Raw genomic sequence first — 25,356 nt, 5'->3', positions numbered from 1 at the left:
TCTAGGATTCTAGAGGACTTTAATTAAACAGTTGGTGTGCTATGATTATCAACTAATTTCTACCCTATTTAGATCAATTTAAACATACATAATATGTCAAAATTGAAACAAAAGATCATTATAAGCAGAATAACAACAATCAAAATAATTTTAGCAACCATATAACAATAATAAAAAAATATGATATCACAAATATGATTTCATAACACATTTAAGCAACAAAATCTGATTTCACAAGCTTTTTTTTTGGTGAAATCAGAAACAAGAGGTGCAAACCTTTTTTTAGGGGAAAATCCGATAGTGAGAGATTGAAGAAGATCGATGGTGAGAAGAGGAAAAAGATCGGTGGTGGAGGGAGTCGTCGATGATATGGAGGGAGCAATGGATGTCGGCGGCAACTGTGGACGTCGACGTCAACGACTATTGTGGCGGCCACTAGTCTGGAAGGCACCGACATCTAGAGGAGGAGGATGATCGATGAAGGATGGAGGGTTGAATAGTGAGAAGGAAGGAGGCACTACAAGAAAAACAACCTTTTACGACGTGCAATTTACGACACGCGCTGATTAATGATACGCAAAAGTGTGTGACCTAAAAAAGCTGTTAGATCTTTAGAAATTTGAAGAATTTTGGACGCACATTTTTGTGTGCCCCTAAATTTGTGTCACAACAAAAAAAGAAAAAACACGGAGGGCACTTATTAAAAAGAGCGTGTCGTATAAGCATATCGTTTTATAATTTTTTAGGAAACGCATGTTCTCTGTTAATAACAAAGGGGGGAAACGAAATCCAAAAAGTTAAAAACCCCGCCTTGTGTTCTTTTCTCCATTGTTTTCACCAGTCAAAGATCCCTTCTCCTTACAAGCCCTACGTTCGATTGATGCAGAAGCAGGTTCGATTCTTCTCTTATATGTTATCTTGAGCTTGATTTTCGATATCATAATAGAATGCAGGGGTTATTTTTTAACTATCCTAAATTCCACAAAATCGCAGGAACCATTCTTGCTAGGGCTTTTTTCAAGAATGAAGTTCTCAGTGTTCTCTGGCCTCTACAACAATCATTGATCATGATTGTGGTTGAATAGTTGAATGTACCGCTTTCTCAACACGCTTTCTTCCTCATATCTGTCTCTGATTATCCCTCATGACTTCCACACACAAACACTATCGATCATGAAACGTCTTCAAGGTAATCGTTATTCTCCCTCTTCTTCTCTATCCTCTTTTGTTACGGCCGAGCAACCTACCGCCTCCACTACCGCCATCACACCCTTCTATGATGCTCTGCTTCCATCACTCTATGAGAAAAAACCTAAAACCTTCTACCACCATCACATCGATGCTTCACCTGCTGAATCAATAGTTACGACAACTACCTCGTCATCCACCGATCCCAAGCAAAACCTAAACCAAGTCATCAATTCAATTCAGAAAACCCTAGGAACCATCCATCGGCTCTACCTCACTGTCTCTTCCTTCAACGTTTCCTCCCAACTCCCTCTTCTCCAACGCCTATAAGTTCTTTACCTGTGTATTATCAATTTGATGTATTTTCTAAACAGGAGCGTGTTTCAAGATTGTGATACTGACTCGCTATGTCAAATAAATTCTTAATCAAATCATCTACTTTTACTTATGGAATCTAGATAATTTTATTTTCTCTGTATGCAGAAACACACTTGTTATGGAGATGGATAATATGGAGAAAGTGGTACCTCTCTCTGTCTCTGCACATAAGGTGTTTGGTAAAACGCACCAAAGAGTATTTTTTTCTGATTACAAGTTTTTTTATGTTTAGGTACAAGTCAATGCTAAAGAAAGGGGCGTATATTCTTTTGATCAAAAAATTGTCTGAAATAATATTTAATTTTACCGCTGAATTTCATTCATGAGAGATTATGTTCCATTTACATTTCGAGTGAAAAACTTTCTTTTGAGCAAACGAGTTATTATTATAGATGAAAAAGTTTAGCATTTTGATGAGGTTGAAGTATGTGATTTGTAATTATAAAGATGTTACATAACGTAGGGAACACGTTTTGAGGCTGATGAAGAGATGTGTGGGGATGATGAGGATAGGGACGCTTTGCAAGAGACCATAAAGAATATGCAAGCCATTACAGGAGCTCGTATTCAGGTCTATTTAAGTTTCTCTGTTCTCTATAAGCTTATCTTCTATGTCGAGTGTTAAAGTCTTTCTTTGAGGACTACACTTGACAAGAGAAATGATTATAGCTGAAAAGATTATTGTACCGGTTATCAGGTGATATCACTACACCCACCCCCTGGTGATACTTCAACAGAGAGGGCAGTACAGATAGATGGATCCAGTGAGCAGATTGAGGCTGCAAAACAGTTGGTTAATGAAGTAATCAGTAAGGTATGTGCAGTTTTACAAGGAGACCAAGCATCAGCTTGGTTTCAGAAACTGTATGCTAGATTGCACTTGCTTTTCAGTATACATAGCATCTTTATTCTTACTTGGATAACATAGTATACTTTGATTTCTCAATATGTGAATCCAATGGCTGCATGACTCAAAATGAAACTCTTTAAAGGTTTTTTTTAAAGAACTTTCTGCTAATTTAAGACAAGTTGGGTATCTTTTAGTTAAAGGTTCTTACACCTCCCATTTATGCCCTTCTTATTTGGTCTCTTATTGTAGAATATATATATTTTGAGATCATCTTATACCATAATCCATAAACTTGATAAATTGCCACCACGTGCTTCTATTCCCTATATTCTACATGTACAATCTGAGGTTGCGGATTTCTGTTGGTGTTGCTCTTTGGAATCAACAACTGTCTGAATGGTAAATGCATGCAGATACATATATTGCATAATGAAAAGAAGGGAGCATATTTGTATATTGGATCGGATTGCCTCTGCAGGGCTGTTGGAAGTTGGAACTTTGTCATCTATACTTACAGTTGTTAGAATTAACTGATGAGTGTGTCTTATTGGGGTTCTAACAATGAAATATGCATATATATATATATATATATATATATATATATATATATATATATATATATATTACAAACCTGGTTATGAATATGATAAATCTAGGGTTTATATGGATATCTAATATAGTTATATTAAGCATATAAAGGGTTTAAGGACTCGAATATTATGTCTTGTTGCTGATATTGTTGTTAGTATGATTCAGTGGGTGTTGGGGTAGTTGGAGTTTTGGTGACACCTACTTGAAGTTGGTATGGCTAAAGAGAGAAGAACTACAAATATATTGTAACGACCCAATTTTCACGACCAAAAATTATGTTTTAAAACATTACTTTAGAAAATATTAATAACTAAAAACATTGTTTGATCAAACCATAACACAAAGTGAACCATGTCTAAAATCCAATTCATACACCCAATCCAAAATATCAGAGTACAAATCCCAGTGAAGCTCGTAAATGTGGAAACCGGAGAGTGTGTGTGTGACATGCTGCTACTGCGCCGACTCCTTTCCCCTAGCTGAGGAGGTACATGAAACCAAAACTGAAAACCGTAAGCACAAAGCTTAGTGAGTTCCCCCATCATACCACATACCATACGAACACGTAACATACATACTGTCAGGCTATTCTGGGGTGCCTGACTACCCGGTACGGCCGTTCTGGGGTGCCGTCCTACCCGTATCAAGCCATTCTGGGGTGTTGACTACCCGTTTCAAGCCATTCTGGGGTGCCGACTACCCATGTCAAGCCATTTTGGGGTGTTAACTACCCGTGTCAAGCCATTCTGGGGTGCTGACTACCCATCGGTCCTAACAACCGATCCTCGGGGACTAGTCCCCTCTTACTACCTTTATCTCATATAACATAACAAGCCAGCATGCAATCATATCATCACGTACTGTCAAACATATCTGGGGTGTCCGACCTACCCTTCGGTCCTAACAACCGAACTCTACATCTATCACATATACATATCATGCTAGCATACAACATATCAGGTAGTAGCAAACCTATATGATATCACAAAGACAATCATCTAACATACAACTCCTACTGGTGGGCCGGCATTGTGGCCTTAGACCCACCGCTACTGGAAGGTAACTCACCTCGAAGTAGTTGTTGATCTGATCGGGAACTGACTGTCTAATGCTGCTGCTGCTGCTCCGGAAATCCTCCGGTTGCAATTCCCACAACATACTCAATCAAACACTGCTAACTGTCCTTTGGGTAAAATGGCCATTTTACCCCTGATCATGCCCTAAGTCAAAGTCAGAGTCAACTTTCAGTTGACCCGACTCGCCGAGTTGGCTTCCCAACTCGTCGAGTCCCTACCCAAACAATTGTCCTGAATCCCGTTTCTACTCGTCGAGTTAGGCGACGACTTGACAAGTTCTCCTTCTAAACTGATATTCAAGTCCTTCATCCTACTCGCCGAGTTGTATGAACAAGTCGTCGAGTTCATCTTCATCCGAAGAACACTTGCTGCTGCGACTCGCCGAGTTGTATGAACAACTCGCCGAGTCTGTTCTTGATCTAAGGAGATTGCCTTGAACTCGCCGAGTCAGGGCATTGACTCGCCGAGTACCTCCATAGATGAGTTCAGCTTCCGACTCACTGAGTCACACCCCGTGACTCACTGCTCACTCGACACTACGAAAACGGGACAAACTCGGAGACTCGCGAACAGACTCTCTTGTTCCTCAAATCCTTCGACTTCCTGTCGAGGATTGCAACTGGGCGCTCAATGAAATTCAGGCTGTCATCAACCTGAATATCCTCCAAAGGCACTACTGCTGAATCGTCCACTAAGCACTTCTGCAACTGAGAAACATGGAAAGTGCTGTGGATCTGGCTGAGCTCGGCTGGTAGATCCAACCTATACGCTACCTTGCCTACCCGGGCTACGACCCTGAATGGTCCGATAAATCGCGGGCCCAACTTGCCCCGCTTCTTGAATCGAATGACGCCTTTCCAGGGCGACACCTTCAGGAGAACCATATCCCCGACTTGGAACTCTAAGTCGGATCGACGCTTATCGGCATAACTTTTCTGCCGACTCTGAGCAGTCTAAAGCCTGCTCCGGACCTGCTGGATCCTCTCGGTCGTCTTGAGCACCACTTCGGTGCTCCCCATGACCCTCTGGCCAACTTCACCCCATCATATCGGGGTCCTGCACCTCCGTCCGTACAACATCTTGAAGGGAGGGCGGTCGATACTCGCGTGATAGCTGTTGTTGTAGGAGAACTCAGCCAGGGGAAGATAGGTATCCCAGCTACCACCGAAGTCTAGCACGCACGCCCGCAACATATCCTCCAGAGTCTGGATGGTCCGCTCGCTCTGACCATCCGTCTGCGGGTGAAAGACAATGCTAAAATGCAGACGAGTGCCCAACTCGTCATGGAATCTCTTCCAAAATTTGGAAGTAAAACTCACATCCCTGTCCGAGATCACCGATACTGGCACCCCATGCAGTGCCACAATCTCCCTGATATAGATGTCGGCCAATTTCTCGGCCGATATGCTCTCCTGAATCGGAATAAAGTGAGCACTCTTGGTCAATCTATCCACGATGACCCAAATCGAATCCACTCCACGTGCGGTCCTGGGAAGCTTCGTGATAAAATCCATCGTGATATCTTCCCATTTCCACAGTGGAATATCCAACGGCTGCATCTTGCCATGCGGTCTCTGATGTTCGGCCTTGACCTTCCTGCAGGTCAAACATCGCTCGACGTACCATGCCACTTCCCGCTTCATGCAGGGCCACCAATAGTCTAGACGAAGATCCCTATACATCTTCGTCGCCCCGGGATGAATAGAGAATCGGGACTTGTGCGCCTCCTCCATCAAAATCTGGCGCACGCCTCCGTGATACGACACCCACACCCTACGGTGTAGTGTCAATAGTCCTCGGTTATTATAATCAAAGGAGGAAACCTGACCCACCACACGCTCGCTCTTTCGATGCTCATCCTTGATAGCCTCCTGTTGAGCCTCCCGAATCTGCTCCATCAGGGGAGTCACCACGGTCATCCTCATGCAAACGTCCCTGATCGGCGCCGCCCTGCGGCTAAGCGCATCGGCCACCACATTGGCCTTCCCCGGGTGGTAAAGGATCTCACAATCATAATCCTTCACCACGTCCAACCATCGACACTGCCTCATGTTCAGATTCGGTTGATCCATGAGGTACCTCAAACTCTTGTGGTCCGTGTAGATGGTACATCGAACCCCGTAGAGGTAATGCTGCCAAATCTTGAGGGCAAAAACCACCGCCCCCAACTCCAAATCGTGCGTCGGGTAGTTCGCCTCGTGAGGCTTGAGCTGCCTCGAAGCGTAGGCAATCACATGCACCCTCTGCATCAGTACCGCGCCCAACCCAGAAATGGACGCATCACAATAAACCACAAAATCCTCTACGCCCTCTGGCAGGGCTAAGATCAGCGCCTCGCACAATTTCTGTCTCAGCATCTCAAATGCAGCCTGTTGCTCGGGTCCCCACCGAAAGACCACGACTTTCTTCGTCAGCCGCGTCAGGGGCACGACTATCTTGGAGAAATCCTGGATAAATCTCCGATAGTAGCCTGCCAATCGCAGGAAACTCCGAATCTTAGATGGAGACTTCAGAACCTCCCATCTCATCACGGCCTCGACCTTGGCCGGATCGACCAGAATCCCGTTCTGGTTGACGAGGTGTCCAAGAAATCGCACCTCGCACAACCAAAACTCACACTTGGAGAACTTGGCATACAAGCTCTCCCTCCTCAGGGTCTCCAACACCTCCCTCAGATGCTCCTCATGTTCCTCCCGAGTCTTGGAATAAACCAAGATGTCATCGATAAAGACTATCACAGACCGATCCAGCATCGGTCTGCACACGCGGTTCATGAGGTCCATGAACGCGGCAGGAGCATTGGTGAGCCCAAACGGCATCACCACGAACTCATAATGGCCATAGCGCGTCCGAAACGCGGTCTTCTGCATATCCTCCTCCCTGACCCTCATCTGATGATAACCCTAACTTAAATCAATCTTGGAGAACCAAGATGCTCCCTGAAGTTGGTCAAAGAGGTCATCAATCCTCGGGAGCGGGTAACAGTTCTTCACCGTTACCTTGTTCAACTCTCGATAATCTATACACATCCGATGCGACCCGTCCTTCTTCTTCACAAACAAAATCGGGACTCCCCAGGGCAAACTGCTCGGACGAATAAATCCCTTGTCTAGCAGCTCCTGCAGCTGCGTAGACAACTCCTGCATCTCAGGAGGAGCCAACCGATACGGTGCCTTGGCTATCGGAGCCACACCAGGAACAAGGTCAATCCTAAATTCAACCTGTCGCTCCGGAGGTATCCCAGGAAGCTCCTCTAGAAAAACATCTGCAAAGTCTCGGACCACAGGAACCTCGCTCACTGTCGCCTTACCCGGCTCCCGGGTATCCATCACATACGCGTCATATCCTGCGCATCCCTGCTGAAGGTAGCGCCTAGCCCGCGCTGCTGAACATACAGCAGGTCCATACTGAGGCCTCTCACCATGAATCACTAACTCTCCCCCGCTTGGGGTCCTGACCCGCACTAGCTGCTGCGCGCAATCTATCACCGCCCCATTAGGGCTCAGCCAATCCATGCCTATAATCACCTTGTTCCCACACAACGGAATGGGAACCAAATCTACCAAATAGCGCTCCTCGAACAAACGCAACACGCAATCTCGAAATACCATCGATGCTCGCACCGATCGATCATCAGCACTCTCCACCTCCAAAGGGCAATCTAACTCGCCTGATGACTCATGAAACTTCTTGCTAAGCGCAAGGGAAACGAATGATCGGGATGCACCCGAATCAAATAACACCTGAACTGGGAGGCCGTTCACATGGAACGATCCTAATGCATACATATACATACAGAGCACATATCAATAACATAACATCATAAAAATAAGATAGAGGGAAAGAATCATACCCGTCACCACATCGGGTGCGGCACGTGCCTCCTCGGTAGTCAGCTGAAATGCTCGAATCCTCACCATTGGAGCCTCTGCCTTGCCCTGTTGGCCATCCGTGATCCACAGGGTCGCTGGAGCTGGCGCCTTCACTGGCGTTGAGACTGTCAACTGGGGGGAATTGGCCTTCTTGTGGCCCTTCTGGTTGCAGTGGAAACACAGCAACTCTAATGTCTGAATGACTACTGCCAGAGCAGTGCAATCCCTGCTGATGTGCCCAGTCTTGCCGCACTTGTAGCAGCCTGATGATCCCATCCTGCACGCCCCCTCGTGCGGCCTGCCGCATTTCCTGCAGCGGCTCGGTCCTGACTGGCCTTTTGGCCTACCATCTGATCCCTTGGGCTTCTTCCCCGAAGCCCCTCCTGCCTGATCCTCCTCTAATTTCCGTTTCCGGATGTGCTCCAAATCTATCTCCCTCTCCCTTGCCCTGGCAATCATAGAGTCCAAGGTAGGGCAAGCCGAAAAGCTAACATGCTCCCGAATGTCAGCTCGTAGCATATCATGATAACGAGTCCTCCTCATGTCCTCGTCACCAGCATACTGGGGCACCAACAAAGCCCTCTCCCGGAACTTGGCGGTGATCTCCGCCACAGTCTCCGTCGTCTGCCTCATGTCTAGAAACTCCCTGGCCAGCTGCTGAAGCTCGACAGCCGGCGCAAACTCTGCCCTGAACCTGGTCACAAAGTCCGACCAGGTCATAGCCTTGGTAGCTGAGGCTCCCAACGAGTCACCCACTGACTCCCACCAATCTCGGGCTCGGTCCCGTAAACACCCTGTTGCATACCTCACCTTCGACCCCTCAGGGCAGAAGCTAGTCAACTGGGCAGACTCGATGTCTGCAATCCATCGCCTGGTAGCAATGGGGTCTTTCACCCCATGGAAATCCGGCGCACCACTGCCCCTGAAGTCCTTGAAGGACAGTGTGCGAGATCCTGACTGGCTAGATGCCATATCACTCCCGAATGCCCGAAGGCGATCCTCCATCAACTCCATGATCCCTTCCTTGATCGACCCAAAGAGAATGGGGGTCGACTCAAGGATGCCTCTGGTGATCTCTGACGCGATGAAATCGCGTAGTCCCTCATCAACCGGCTCGGAACCTGATCCCGAACCTGACCCCTCTCCTGAACCGCCATCTACCGGCCTCGATCGAAGTACCACCATTCTACAATACATCACAACAATCATTAGTGATACTGATACTTCCTGAGGGATCACAACTACTTACAAGTTCCCTGGTCTTATCTTGGCCTTCCTTGGTTCGGGTACGGATCCTCTGCTTTCAGTAGTACGGGCCCATACTACCTTCCACATCTATCCGTACCTTCTTCAAGGAATGCCTCGACTCCACCAGATCCCTTTCACTACTGCTGATCACTGCTATACTCATCCTAGGCTTGCCCTATGGAAATCTCTACTCTAACCAGTCCTCAGCTGCTGCAGGCCTCCTTGTAATGCCAATTAGCCATTACCCGAATACCATCACATGTGACGAGGCTCAGATAATCCTTCGAGTACCCGACTCGTCCCTACAACGGTTGGACTCAAACAAGAGCTGCACAGTAGGATCGAATCCGGCACTCTAAGATTATTCAACCCTGATCACATGTGACGTGACGCATTCGCCTAATGGCTAACACCCATTATTCAGAGTCCCACGTAGCACGAAGCAAGCAACATTCAGATAAGGGTAACAATCTCAATTAACTCTATCTACTTTCAGGAATTGAGCTAGCATTTAGTGCTAAGCTCATACTACCAGGCATAACCTAATCAGGCTATCCTACTTACTGTCTACTCAATATCTAGCACGCAATTCTCATACAACTGAAACACATAAAGCAGGCACATAAGGCATCACTCCTACATCCTTAGTCCTATTCTAGCATGCCGTTCTACAAAAGCTGATAAACATAACATAAACTTGTATGGGTACTTTGGGGAATACTTACTTGAGCTCGGCCGGTCGCGCACATCACACACTTCGTTCTTTCTCAAAACTCTTTTCTCAATTTTAGAAAACATTTTCTTTTAGAAAATCTTTTAATCCCTCGATTTGAGTTCAGACACTCCCGAAGGTGTGTCCGAATCCCTCAAATCAGGGCTCTGATACCAACTTGTAACGACCCAATTTTCACGACCAAAAATTTTGTTTTAAAACATTACTTTAGAAAATATTAATAACTAAAAACATTGTTTGATCAAACCATAACACAAAGTGAACCATGTCTAAAAGCTAATTCATACACCCAATCCAAAATATCAGAGTACAAATCCCAGTGAAGCTCGTAAATGCGGAAACCGGAGAGTGTGTGTGTGACATGCTGCTACCGCGCCGGCTCCTTTCCCCTAGCTGAGGAGGTACCTGAAACCAAAACCGAAAACTGTAAGCACAAAGATTAGTGAGTTCCCCCATCGTACCACATACCATACGAACACATAACATACATACTGCCAGGCTATTCTGGGGTGCCTGACTACCCGGTACGGCCGTTCTGGGGTGCCGTCCTACCCGTGTCAAGCCATTCTGGGGTGCTGACTACCCGTGCCAAGCCATTCTGGGGTGCTGACTACCCATGTCAAGCCATTCTGGGGTGCTGACTACCCGTGTCAAGCCATTCTGGGGTGCTGACTACCCATCGGTCCTAACAACCGATCCTCGGGGACTAGTCCCCTCTTACTACCTTTATCTCATATAACATAACAAGCTAGCATGAAATCATATCATCACGTACTGTCAAACATATCTGGGGTGTCCGACCTACCCTTCGGTCCTAACAACCGAACTCTACATCTATCACATATACATATCATGCTAGCATACAACATATCAGGTAGTAGCAAACCTATATGATATCACAAAGACAATCATCTAACATACAACTCCTACTGGTGGGCCGACATTGTGGCCGTAGACCCACCGCTACTGGAAGGTAACTCACCTCGAAGTAGCTGTTGATCTGATCGGGAACTGACTGTCTAATGCTGCTGCTGCTGCTCCGGAAATCCTCCGACTGCAATTCCCACAACATACTCAATCAAACACTGCTAACTGTCCTTTGGGTAAAATGGCCATTTTACCCCTGATCATGCCCTAAGTCAAAGTCAGAGTCAACTTTCAGTTGACCCGACTCGCCGAGTTGGCTTCCCAACTCGTCGAGTCCCTACCCAAACAATTGTCCTGAATCCCGTTTCTACTCGTCGAGTTAGGCGACGACTTGACAAGTTCTCCTTCTAAACTGATATTCAAGTCCTTCATCCTACTCGCCGAGTTGTATGAACAAGTCGTCGAGTTCATCTTCATCCGAAGAATACTTGCTGCTGCGACTCGCCGAGTTGTATGAACAACTCGCCGAGTCTGTTCTTGATCTAAGGAGATTGCCTTGAACTCGCCGAGTCAGGGCATTGACTCGCCGAGTACCTCCATAGATGAGTTCAGCTTCCGACTCACTGAGTCACACCCTGTGACTCACTGCTCACTCGACACTACGAAAAGGGGACAAACTCGGAGACTCGTGAACAGACTCGCCGAGTCATATGAACGACTCGCCGAGTCGTTGCCATGCACCCACTAAATACACAGATTTGCTCGATTCCAGTCCATGCCATTCACAGATTTGGACTTCTAGGACACGAATCACACGTAAAGTTTCCAACTTTACGTGTGGATATTCACCAATATGGATTTTAGGGCTCAAAATGCCTCAAAAGGGTAGATCAAGGGTGAACAAGCAACATGGGGCCATAAAGCTAACAGATCTGAGCTCCTGGAGCTCAATCTTGCCTAGATCCAGAGGCCAACCATCTTATTACGACATATAATGCACATACAAGCTTGGGGATTTGTCCAAGAAAGACCTAAATGAAGTACTAGGCATAGAATCATGGGGAAAACGGGTTATACCTCAAAGGAACTGCTGGAAGAACACAATTATGCCTGGATGGCTTCCCTTCTTCTGGATCTACTTCCTTCCTCCTTCAAAACCTTCAAAAGCACACAACAAAGCTTCAATTCTTCAAAGAACAAGCATAAACGAGGGTTGGGAGCTCTGGGGAGAGAATGGGGGCTGGCCTGGGGCGGATAAGTCGCTTAAATAGGGTGCACACCCCTGAAACTTAGGGTTTCATCCAACAGCTGTGACTCGCCGAGTCCAGGATATGGACTCGCCGAGTCCAGGATATGGACTTGCCGAGTCGCCAACTTAAACGTGTCCCGGGTCCCGCATCCACTCGGCGAGTCGAACCTATGACTCGCCGAGTCCAAGGCTAAAAGAAGGGAAATACTCAAATAAGATTTACGTACCAAGAACCGGGTGCTACATATATCATTGTTAAAGAGATTTCTGCATATTGGGGTTTGATTGAGGATATTAATTGCCTAATTCCTATCCGACTATTTATAGGTGTTATTCACCATTTTTGTAAACCATAAGTATTTCTTTGGACAAGAATGATACACTGCTATCATATATTGTAAAGTTTTTTGCCTCCTTTTTTTTATTGTTGTACCCATTCACTTCGAATAGGGAGAGGATGGTCTTCTTCTCACTTGTGTTGTACTGCTGGAGTAAGCTCGGTAATACCACCCGACCAGTACGGTATGTAGGCCACTAAACCCCGTCTTGATATATGCTCATCAATATTAATTAATGTGCCTTAATAATCTAATAATAATAATATTTGTGCTACTGATTACTTGTAACATGTAATTGATTTCCATGCTATTTTTTTCTACCTACCATATTTATATGAATGTATAAAATTACAAGTATATGCTTTGTTAATTAATTTTTACCATGCATGTTTATAGAAATGTTTTTTTTGGCTAATTTGAGATTATGATGACTTTTATCATATGCAAAATCGTCTGAGAAACTCAATGGGAAGCGGTGGAGGAGGATATTCACAGCAAGGCTACCTAGCTCGACCCCAGACAAACACCTGGGCCCCACCCGCACCCCAAATGCAACAACAAGGCTATGGTTACATGCAACCAGGTGCATACCCCGGTCAGCACGCTCAATACTCCCAACCCCAATATGGCGGCTACCCTCGTTCAGCCGGATATGTCGCCAACTGGGACCGGTCCGGTCAGTAAACCGCACCAGGAGGTGTTGCTGCTGGTCGTGTTGATGGTGGTTATGATTACTACAACCAGCAACAAGCTCCCCATACCCAACCACCTGGTGGCATTGTGGCGGCAGCAGATGGGTCTGGTTATGGGTACAGTCAGCAGGGTCAAGGTTACAGTCAAGATGGGTATGGTGGGTACTCGCAATCTGGTTATGCGCAAGGATATGATCAACAAGGCTATGGTAATCCAATAGTTGGATATAATGAAACCTCTAATGGTCAAACTGGTCAAACTGATTCATATGGTGGACAAGCTGATACCACTGTTGCTCAAGCTCCACCACCTGCATTTGGAGCTCAATCTAGTTATGTTCAGCCTCCGCCGCCTGCTGCTGCTTCATATGGTTCCTATGGGGCCCAGCCGCCTTTTGGATATGGTGGCTATGGACAGAAGCCTCCTGTTACTCCACAGGCTTATGGACAGCCGCCGCCACAACAGTCTCCTAATGCTGCCCCACAAGGTCGTGGCTATGCCCAACCAGCTCCTTATAGTGGTTATGGGCAGGCGGATGCAAGCGGTCAGCGCCCTCCTTATGGTGGTGCTGCTGCAGGGTATGCCCAAGCAGCGTATGGGCAGCAGCATATGGAGGCTCATATGGTGGTGGTTACCCCCAGCAACCTCCTGCATATGCCGGCGAAACGGCTGCTCCGGCAACCCAAGCAAGTTAGGGTATCAGTGGTGGTGGTGGTGCGGTTGCTAAAGCTTCACCTCAACAAAGTTGATGATCAGGTAAGATGAGTAGAGAATGTTGGTTATATTATTGTGGTAAGTGTTGGTGCCCAAATCTCCCAAAGACATATATAATGTTGGTTACCCTTGCTCGATATATTGAAGTCATGGAGAAAGACATATATAAGGTTGGACCATTTCATAATTTTTATATCATATTTATAATTTATAATTTATAATTTATAATTAACAAATAATTTATCTTTATTTAGGCACACTTACTGGATGGGCGGGCAAGTGTTGGTGCAAGTGTTGATTCAGCCAGGCAAAACCTGGCAGCTACATTTGTGAATGATTTTGTAAATGCTGGCTTTGGTCAGGTGTTTAATATTTTTCGACTACTTTTTTCAAAATAAATAAATAATCTAATAATTTAATTGATGTTTCTCTTTTAAGGATAAACTAAAGAGGTTCATTTGGCCTTCCGGTTGGAGAAATAAAGTTGATCTTGCATTAGGAGATATACATGTTGCAAAGTGTATCAATTCTGACTACCCATGTATCCCATTGGAGGAAGCTCAAGGTTCTTAACTTCTCTTACAATGTAATAATCCATCTTCACACTTATTTTGTAGTTATGCTTTTTTTTTTGCAGGCAATATAGATACTTTGAGCAAATTCATAGATTTAGAGTCCTTGAATGATGTTACAAAGGAAGAGTGGAGACAAGTGAGGCACACATTTAAAAAAATCAGCACAAATCTTGTTTATAGTGAAGCACACATTAGGTTATTAGAACTATTAGTTTGTAAATTTCTGTTACAACTCTACTGATTTGTTTTATCTTTTTATGGAACGATTATTTGTATGACATTAAATTTTATGCAATGGATTGTATTTTTTGTATATGATATTTTATTTTCTATTATGAGAATTAGTAAATCTATAAATAATATTTTCTTTAAACATTTAAAATTATGATACGCAAAAATGTGTGTCATCTTCATTTATGACATGGCCTTTCTTGACAGGGGCTTTCTTGATACGCATTGCGTGTCATTAACAAGCGCGTCGTAAGGTTACGAGACGCGAATATGTGTCGTCTTCATTTATGATAGGGCCTTCCTTGATACGCATTGCGTGTCGCAAATGCGCGTCATCTATAGACGACGCGCAAAAGCGCGTCGTCTCTCTTTATGACAAGGCCTTCCTTGACGCGCATTTGCACATCGTCTAAGCCTTTTACGACGCGCAATGAGCATCGTAAAAGGCTGTTTTTCTAGTAGTGAGGTGTTGTCAAGTGAAATAATAAGCGTGTTTTTTTAAGGTTTTGAATAAAGTATGCAGACCTTAGAAGACTTAAGGTCAAGTATGTGCCATGACCACCTCGCACAAATGTTTCCATGTTTGCGGACTTCTAAAAAACAAAACACACTGTAAGCCCTTATGTCTATCAGACACAGATAGAAGAGGTCATGCATACCTACAAACAAAAAACAAACATGTAACATCCTCTTTCGAGAAGTTTCTTATTTCGGGATTGTGGGCAATAAATGGATCAGGTAATGGCTTTGGGCTTCAAGGGAATAGGAGGTAGACCCAATTGGATGTTATTGGTTATGTGATCTAAGCTATCGTTTTGTGTTTTGGAGCCAAACGGTAAAATGGGAAAAATTATATGTTAGGCTTCTTGCATGGATTATCGTTTTAGTTCGACATGTGTTAAGCCAAAATCAACTACATAGAAGTGTGGGGATCATTAATACCTTTTTGTGGATATAAAGATCGTTGAAAATGGAATTAAAACAAAGAAGTTATGAATATTTGACGTTGATGTGGATTTGGGTGAAAACCGTCGCCACAGAGTGTGAATCAGAACCCAAGATGTGGTAGTCGTCACGCCATGATGATCAGTCAGGTCCAAACCCATTATTTTTAGTGTTTTCAATGTATTTAAGCATAAGGTATCGAATTTTTAGCCATTTTATCAACCTCCATCACCTCTAGAACCCCATGGGAGAAACCCTAGCCTCCACCTTCAAGATTTGAGCTCCTCCTCTCTCATCTCTCATCTTTTGGATGCTTTTTATGATATTTTGATGAATTTTAAAGACCAAGAAGGTTCTTTTGGTTGCAAGGAATGATACTTCAAGTTTAGATCCATCAAAGACATTATATTTATGGACTATGTAGTTATAAAGTTCTAATTTTGCTCTTTAGTTCTTTAGATCTTCATTTGTGGTTTTTTGCACTTTTGGTATATTTTATAGGTGATCTTGGAGTTGAGTGGACGCCAACATCTTTGAATTAATGTATTAAGTTAAGAAATTTGCTTTTTTGGTCCATTTGAGACTTAAAGACTAGATCTTGTTTGTTTATGATCGACCACATATACCAACCACATATCCCGAAAGCTTAGTGAGATATCCCCAAAATACCAACCACATATACCATACACGCATAACATGCCATATCATATCAGATCACAGAACAACCATGCACTTCAGGTCTACTGTGTGACTGGTCCGCCGCACCGGCCAACAGTCCACCTGGTCCACCCTCCGAGTCTAGCCATACACATCGAGTCTGCAGTATGATTGGTCTACCCACACCGGGCCTTCAATCCACCTAATCCACTCTTCGAATCTAGCCACATACATCGAGTCTGCAGTGTGATTGGTCCGCCCGCACCGGGCCTTCAATCCACCTGGTCCACTCTCTGAGTCTACAGTATGACTGGTCTGCCCGCATCGGGCCTTCAGTCGGCCTGGTCCACTCTCTGAGTCTACAGTATGACTGGTCCGCCCGTACCGGTCCTTCAGTCGGCCTGGTCCACTCTCCGAGCCTCGGCACGTCTGGTCCGCCCTCTTGGGGCCTACAGCCTATCCGGACCACTCGCTGGGCCTTCGGGACAACCGGTTCGCCCTGGGTATCTTGGCCTACAGCACAAAGCAGGACCCGCCTCAACCCAACTCCAGTCCAAACAACCATGTGCACATAAACATACAATCATGTACACCAAAAAGATATGATCTCTAACACCCCCGAAATGATGAATCTAGACAATAGTAGCTCAAACAATGAAATAATACCTCAAAAGGAAGCTCCAAGAGAAGATTAATCCGGATCCTTGCAAAGCCCTTTGATCCAAGTCTCTTCTCCTTCAAGATTTCTTCAACAATCACTTCTCCAAGCTCCAAATGCACTCTAATCCCTCACAATCACGTCTTAGAGCTTTCTGGACTTCTTCAGAGGGTAAAGAGGTTGGGGAGAGGGTATAATGTCATTTAAATAGGGATCATCCTCCAGATTTAGGGTTTTCTCCACTCAGCGCCTACTCGCCGAGTCCATCCGCTGACTCGCCGAGTCGGCCACTTAACATGCGACCAAGTCGCGACCCTACTCGCCGAGTCCACCCATGGACTCGCCGAGTTCTCTTTTCATACTTACACTGTGAACCCTGAACTTGCACTCCTGAACTCGGGATGTTACAATTCTCCCCCACTTAAATTAGGGTTCGTCCTCGAAGCCTACGACAACTCAACTCCAGAAATACTCCTGCCACACACCACCTGGCATCAACCCAACCAGGTTCCTCAAAATACAACCATAGAAAACAGAAACTCACTTTCTCCTTTTCTTACGGTGTCTGACCACCGTCTCAAGCCGGCCACCGGCTTTACCCTACGATAACCCCACTTAACAACTGAGTACTACTCATGATGCAACACTGCTCCAATTCGCAACCATCACTCGACCCATATGAGCTAGAAATAACCATGCACCACCTGATTCCCGATCCGAGTCCAACTCTAACCATTCTGCTGACAGAAGGACACATTCTTAAAAGCAACTCCCATGAGTTCTCCTCATGCAATCACATACATAGGCTGAACTAGCTCAAGCACCCTCGGGTTGGGAAAACCCGTTACACTGATGACATTTCCAAACATCCCCTAGGATGAACCACTACTACATACACAATTCCCTGATCAGAATCACACTGAGAGCCTAAGACTCCCTACCCGCACCCCTTCTGAGCCTCTTGGCTTTACACCTGCGGAATTCCTTCCGCGACCTTAGCAGACATCCCAAACCGGATGTGATTTTACTCCACTGCCGTAAACACGCTGCTCAATGACCATACTTGGATCACTCTAATCATAACTCTGCTCTGCCGCTTTCACTTCCGTGAATTTGCACTCCCTCTCGGTGTTACACTCCTCTCTCTTTCCTTTACCAAGGAAATCCACTTGGCCGCCTTGTCACTCCGACAAGTGCCACGGTGCTCGCCCAACGCTACACCACTCCTTCATAGCGTAACCGCTAACCATCCAACATACAAGCTCTGACTCTGATCGCAGGGACTCTCAAGTCCATGCACTATCTCCATTAATCAAGATCAACACCCGGGGCCAGACCTTCTAATGCTACCACACCGCAACATACACAATCCATATCCTCGAACCGATCTAACAATACCTGCAGAGTCTTCAGCATGACTGGACCGCCTCACCAGGACTTCAGCCAATCTGGACCACTCTCAGAACCTTCAGCCAATCTGGACCGCCCTCTAGTGCCTTCAGTCTGGCTGGACCGTTCTCTGAGTCTTCGGCCTGACTGGTACGTCTACCGGCCTTCAGTCTATCTGGACCGCTCAACTAGCATTCATCATTCCGAGCTATCTCTCCGGGAAATCCTCCCATGCATACTGTTCTAGCCCTCTAGGGGTTCCGAACTCTAACTCCATCACACATAATCGATCCTGGCCTGATCCCAGGCCCTCCACAATCAAATGCCCTAGGTCTGTATCCCGCCCCGCATGCCTGACACTTACTCATACCAGCCTACACTCTGGGCTGACAGATCTCTGTTGAATCCCAAACAACTAAGCAATCCTCAGATGCTCATCGATTTTCCGGAGAATTTTCCAATTCTCCCCCACTTATAGCACTGATTATCAACCACCGGTCGCTATCACCGACCTCCCAAAACAATCCTGCACAAAACCAACACTTACACGCGGACTGATTCCCACTAGCACTAACAACCTTCACAAAAATCACATTTCCACACTGATCATCCCGCTCGAAATAAACTCAATCTTCAGCTAACCACTCCTCAGAATGCAAATGCTACCCCACATCCAGACTATAAGCCAATTTCCACTAATAACCCTCATAAACGATAACCACGAAATTCCCAATACTAAACCCATAGCCATACCATAACCCTCAAGGAACAACGAATACCACACCGAGAACCACACAAAGATACTAGTACATAACCAATACTCCACAATAATCAAAAGATAACAAGACATCAAGGAAGAAACATACCCGCAACTGCATTCAGCACTGCTATGACCTCCTCTACTGTAAGCTGAAAAGCACGAACCTGAGCCCTTGGGGGCTCCGCTCCACCCTGACCTCCACCCGTGATCCTCAAAGTGGCCGGTGCTGGAGCCTGCACCGGTCCTGCAGCAAGTTGTGGACAGTTGACCCTCAAGTGCCCAACCTGATGACAATGATAACAAATCCTCAAATCCCGAACCGGCGCTGACTGCCGACAATCCCGCGCATAGTGCCCCTCCTTTCCGCACTTGTGACATGCACCACCGGACCTACAAACTCCGGTGTGACTCCTCCCACACTTCCCACAAGTGTGGCTACTCAGATATCCCATCCTAGAATCAACAGTCTTGGACCGTTTTGGCGCTGGTTGCGACTGCACCGGAGCCTGCCTCAGCTCACGCAACTGCAACTCAATCTCTAACTCGTGCCGCCTGGCGGCCTCCTGCAACTCCAACAAAGTCTCGGACCTCTGCGTAGACACAAACTGCTGGATATCCCTCTTGAGCATGCTCAGATATCGAGACATCTAAGCCTGCTCCGAAGCGAACCCAGGGCAGAACATCGCCCTCTTTGTGAACATCCTGGTGATCTCAGTCACCGACTCCGAATCCTGCTTCAGCTCAAGGAACTCCTGAGCCAATCTCTCCCTCTCAACTCGCGGGACATAACGAGTGTTGAACATCTCTCTGAAATGATCCCATGAAACCGCAGCCCTCTGCGCATCCGAATATGACCCCATGGTCAACCTCCACCAATCCTTCGCCCCGAGCCTCAACACGTTCAGAGCACACCTCACCCTCTGATCAGCAGGGCATGAACACGTGAAGAAACACCACTCCACGTCTGATAACCATCTCATAGCAACAATCGGTTCCTGAACTCCATCAAAGGTGGGAGGCTTCGTATTATCGAAATCCTGATACTGAAAACCCCGACCAGCTCCTCCCCCTGCCGCTGCTACAGCCGCTGTAGCCGCCGTGGCAACCGTCTCTGTGAGAGCTGCATAGCGCTCATCAAAATACTCAACCATGGCGGTCTTGATCGACCCAAACAGTTCCGGCAACTCAACCCGAAACAATGCAGCAATCTCATCATGTAGGATCTCACGAATCCTCGCATCCAACTCGCATGTGCTCATCTGACCAATAACTTCGGGCGACACTGACCCGCCCGGAACTCCCTCTCCTGCTCCTGATCCTGACCCGGATCCATTCCCAGCATGACTCGGAATCTCCATACTGAAAAACACCACAAAATCTCAGACACTTTCCACTAATCCGGGAACCAACTCTCTCAACCCAACCCTAGAGGTCATGGTTTCCCTGATACGCGTATGGGTCCTGTGCTTTCAGTAGTACGGGCCCATACTACCTTCCACACCTACCCATATTTGTATGAAGTACTACCACAACACCCTAGAGAAAACATGCATAACAACGCTCAACCCTTACCACTAGAGGAACACTGGAAATCTCCCACAAGGAAACCCTAGGCTACATGCATCACAAATCAGGCAGCATTATCATGAAATCCTGAAGATCCCTAGCCTAGCACTAGCATGCTATTTTATCAAAGCTCAAAAAAAATATCATGTATGGTATTTTGGGGTTACTTACTGGCTCCGGCTGATCGTACCTCCGCGTCCTCCTTTACTCATTTTGAAAACCATTTTAAATTCTCTTTTGAAAACTCTCCTCGATTTGAGACTGGAGTCACACGATTGTTCCTCCAATTCACTCAAACCAAGGCTCTGATACCAACTTGTAACGACCGAAAAATTCCAACCAATTTAAACTTTTCAAAAACAACCCGATTTCATTAAATTATTACAAAAAGGTTTTCAATACAATTTATTTAGAGTATTCCCAGAATCACATCACAACATAAACATGAGGAGCGGTACGATCACGCCTTTGCCTTGCCACGGTCTCCTGAAGAACCTGAAAAACATAAAACCACAACTGTAAGCCCGAAAGCTTAGTGAGATATCCCCAAAATACCAACCACATATACCATACATGCATAACATGCCATATCATATCCGATCACAGAACAACCATGCACTTCAGGTCTACTCTGTGACTGGTCCGCCGCACCGGCCAACAGTCCACCTGGCCCACCCTCCGAGTCTAGCCATACACATCGAGTCTGCAGTATGATTGGTCTACCCGCACCGGGCCTTCAATCCACCTAGTCCACTCTTCGAATATAGCCACATACATCGAGTCTGCAGTGTGATTGGTCTGCCCGCACTGGGCCTTCAATCCACCTGGTCCACTCTCTGAGTCTACAATATGACTGGTCCGCCCGCACCGGGCCTTCAGTCGGCCTGGTCCACTCTCTGAGTCTACAGTATGACTGGTCTGCCCGTACCGGGCCTTCAGTCGGCCTGGTCCACTCTCCGAGCCTCGGCACGTCTGGTCCGCCCTCTTGGGGCCTACAGCCTATCCGGACCACTCGCTGGGCCTTCGGGACAACCGGTCCGCCCTGGGTATCTTGCCCTACAGCACAAAGCAGGACCCGCCTCAACCCAACTCCAGTCCAAACAACCATGTGCACATAAACATACAATCATATAAGCATTCATAGTCAACAAACCGATCAAACAGATCACATAGCATATCATCATCCTAAACAGGATACCGACCTAACCGGTCACTAGCATAGCATCACCCTACATCTCAGGATACCGATCTCAACCAAGTCTCTAACATATACCATCCTAGCTACCAGGATGCAACATATCTAAGCAATAACATACAACAATTACCCGGATCTCAATCCGATAAAGGGCCGGCCTTGGTGCCTTAGACCCTGTTGATATAGTGAGGATAACTCACCTCGAAACTTCCGACTGAACAGATAAGATATCACTGCTCCAAACTCTGACACGAACTCCTCCACTGAACAACACCAAAGCACTGACTCAATAATTACCAAAATACCCCTGGAAGACAACTGGTCAACCCTTGGCTGACTCTACTCGCCGAGTCAACCCGATGACTCGCCGAGTCCCCATGCTCAGAAATTCCCCAATCCACGACTCAACTCGCCGAGTCCAACAACTCTGAGTCCACTCACCCACAACCCACCGAGTCATCCCTTGACTCACCGATTCACGGCTCAACCAGAAAAGATTGGGACTCTTCGACAAGAATCACCGAGTCCAAGAACAGACTCGTCGAGTCTAAGGCTATCTTCAACCTACTCGCCGAGTTGTTCTTCCAACTCGTCGAGTTCCAGGCCATCTTCATCCAACTCGCCGAGTTGTTCTTCCAACTCGTCGATTTCCAGCCTATCTTCAAGCAACTCGCCGGGTCCACCCATGTGACTCGCCGAGTACCACCAAGTCTGAATCCATACAGAGGCTTTCCAAGCCATGCAGATGATTCAAACCATAGATCTACCCTTCCTAAGGCCATCCATCACGTAAAGTGGCAAACTTTACGTGAATCCAAGGAGATCTAGGCATTTTCACTCTAGGGTTTGGGTTTGGGACAAGATAGCTCCTTCAATCACTCATTAACAGGGACTTTTATGCATTCTAGCCATTCTCCATTCCAAATCTGAGGTAGCAACCTCAGATCTAACCTCTAAACTCCAATACACCCAAAAGATATGATCTCTAACACCCCCGAAATGATGAATCTAGACAATAGCAGCTCAAACAATGAAATAATACCTCAAAAGGAAGCTCCAAGAGAAGATTAATCCGGATTCTTGCAAAGCCCTTTGATCCAAGTCTCTTCTCCTTCAAGATTTCTTCAACAATCACTTCTCCAAGCTCCAAATGCACTCTAATCCCTCACAATCACGTCTTAGAGCTTTCTGGACTTCTACAGAGGGTAAAGAGGCTGGGGAGAGGGTATAATGTCCTTTAAATAGGGCTCATCCTCCGGATTTAGGGTTTTCTCCACTCAGCGCCTACTCGCCGAGTCCATCCGCTGACTCGCAGAGTCGGCCACTTAACACGCGACCAAGTCGCGACCCTACTCGCCGAGTCCACCCATGGACTCGCCGAGTTCTCCTATCATACTTACACTTTGAACCCTGACCTTACACTCCTGAACTCGGGATGTTACATGTATGTTCGGGTTGATATATACCCCAGGATTAGGACCATGCGGTTATGTTGGGTTGGAATATACCCCATGGCTAGGTTCATTGATATGTATGTTATGTGGTACTTTGAGTAACTCACTAAACTTTATGCTTACAGTTTATGTTTATGGTTTCAGGTATCTTCGTTTTCAAAATGAAGGGCCTGACTTGATCGCATTGCATCCACTGGAGTTTGATTCCGTATTGAATATTAAAATATTATTCTGATGTTTTGAATATACTTTGACTTTGATTGCCTTTAGGAACAATGAATGAATGACTTTAACTTAATTAAAATGAAGATTTTACTTGGTATTTTTGAAACGTTACAAATCGGATGCTATGTAAGATTTGGAATCTATATTGGTGGGATTGATTATTAAGTGTTGCTTTAAAATTGTATAAGATTAGGATCATATAGCCCTAGAAGGACTGATTTAGCCTTATATCATATTCTTTGTCTGGTTGTGGGCTTAGGGTAGAGTCATTCATTCGACAGTCTTTGTGATCCTGTTGTGTGTATAATTTGCATGTATAAGGCAACCAACAATGTTAGTGGAAGTTCCTAGCATCGTAGTAGCAAGTGAGTTGGAGGATTCCATTATGTTTTAAGGTGTTACTACCTGAATGTTGCTTCTTTTGTGCTTTGTGGGACTCATATTGATGTGAGCTAACTATTAAGCGAACATCTTAAGTTACATGAAATAAAGGTTAAATAATTTTAGAGTGATTGACTTGCCTCTATTGCACAACTCTTGTCTGAGTCCAACCGTTGTAGGGTTGGGTTTTTTATTTGGAAGATTATTTAAGTTTTGTTGCATGTAATTGTATTCATAAAGTAGTTAGCAAATATTAGCAGGGGTTTTTCAGCAGATGATGGCAAGGTAAGGTAGGAATCCTAGGAGAGCCTAAGAAGTGCCTTAGAGGAGTTGATGTACTATTTAGTAGTGGGTATTCATTTGAGAGCAAGTATATGTGATTGGATCAGATGGTAGTGGATATGAGTAGTTACTTAGAGGATTTGAAACGATTTTTGAGGAAAGTATGGATAGGTGTGGAAGGTAGTATTGGGCCCGTACTACTAAAAATACAGGATCCATACTCGAATCATGGAAAATTTCAGGGTTTCTAAGGAGCTGATTGATTGTAGAGTGCATGGTTTGGCACCCTGATTCATTGCAATGTGTTTCCCTCATATTTAGTTTTATCGGTTATGGTTGTTTAGGCTGAGGATGGGTCTGGTGAATGTTTGGGCCTTAGTGACCATGTCAGTTTGGGTTTAAGTGGTGCAAACCTAGGTGAGTTAGTTGATATCGAGGTCTCGACGACCTTGCTCGGGGTAGTGCTGGTTGAGTTGCAGGACTCAGGGGTCGTTTGATAGCTGCTAACTGGGTAAGAACTGACTGAGTTAGATGCTGATTGAGTTAGAAGTTCTGACTGAGTTAACTTCTGACTGAAACTTGTTGTTTGATTTTACATCTGATTGATTGTGCAAAATGACTATATTACCCTCAAACAACATTTCTTCATAAAAACATTCAACATACAGTAAAAAAAAATAACTACATTACCCTTAAATAAAATAACATATAAAATCCAAAGTAACATTATAATACACAACACTTTAAGGTATAACATTTGACAATCTACACACATATTCCGTATGTACATAATTGTTCTTTTTTCCTTCTTCCCATTCTTTCTCAAGTTATTATCATCAAACCCATACTTCATAATCCATATACAATAAAGCTCATAATCCATATACAATAAAGCATATCAATTTTGAACTCCTTTGAATTTCCTTTTGATTGCATCTTTTTCAATTTGCAAACATCAACACAAAAGTAACTTCTTGATTAATTGTTAAGGATGGAACTCCAATTTTGACCATCCAAACTTCTTTGACTTTAAACTCAATTAATGCTTCCATTTACTATTGTAAATCATAACTACATCATCTTGCGTCTTGCATCTGAACAACTCGTCAATCATCAATCAAGTAATGTTCAATGTCAAAGAGTCACACCACAAATTCGATTATTTCAATCCAAAAGGTTATTATATCTTTAATATATTACTTCCTGATCAAAATCAAACTAGTCAATTTGATTATTTGTTT

The 25,356-nt window shown here is 45.2% G+C and overlaps 1 pseudogene; it reads left to right on the top strand.

Moving 5' to 3' along the window:
- The first annotated feature begins 1,173 nt into the window (after positions 1-1,173).
- On the top strand, positions 1,174-13,832 carry LOC111888843 (glutenin, high molecular weight subunit DY10-like; annotated as a pseudogene).
- Positions 13,833-25,356: the final 11,524 nt, after the last annotated feature.

This window comes from Lactuca sativa, chromosome 2, assembly GCF_002870075.4.
Source record: "Lactuca sativa cultivar Salinas chromosome 2, Lsat_Salinas_v11, whole genome shotgun sequence".
NCBI lineage: Eukaryota > Viridiplantae > Streptophyta > Magnoliopsida > Asterales > Asteraceae > Lactuca > Lactuca sativa.
Note: the sequence above shows the minus strand (reverse complement) of the source record. Positions and strands in the feature narration are given on the sequence as shown.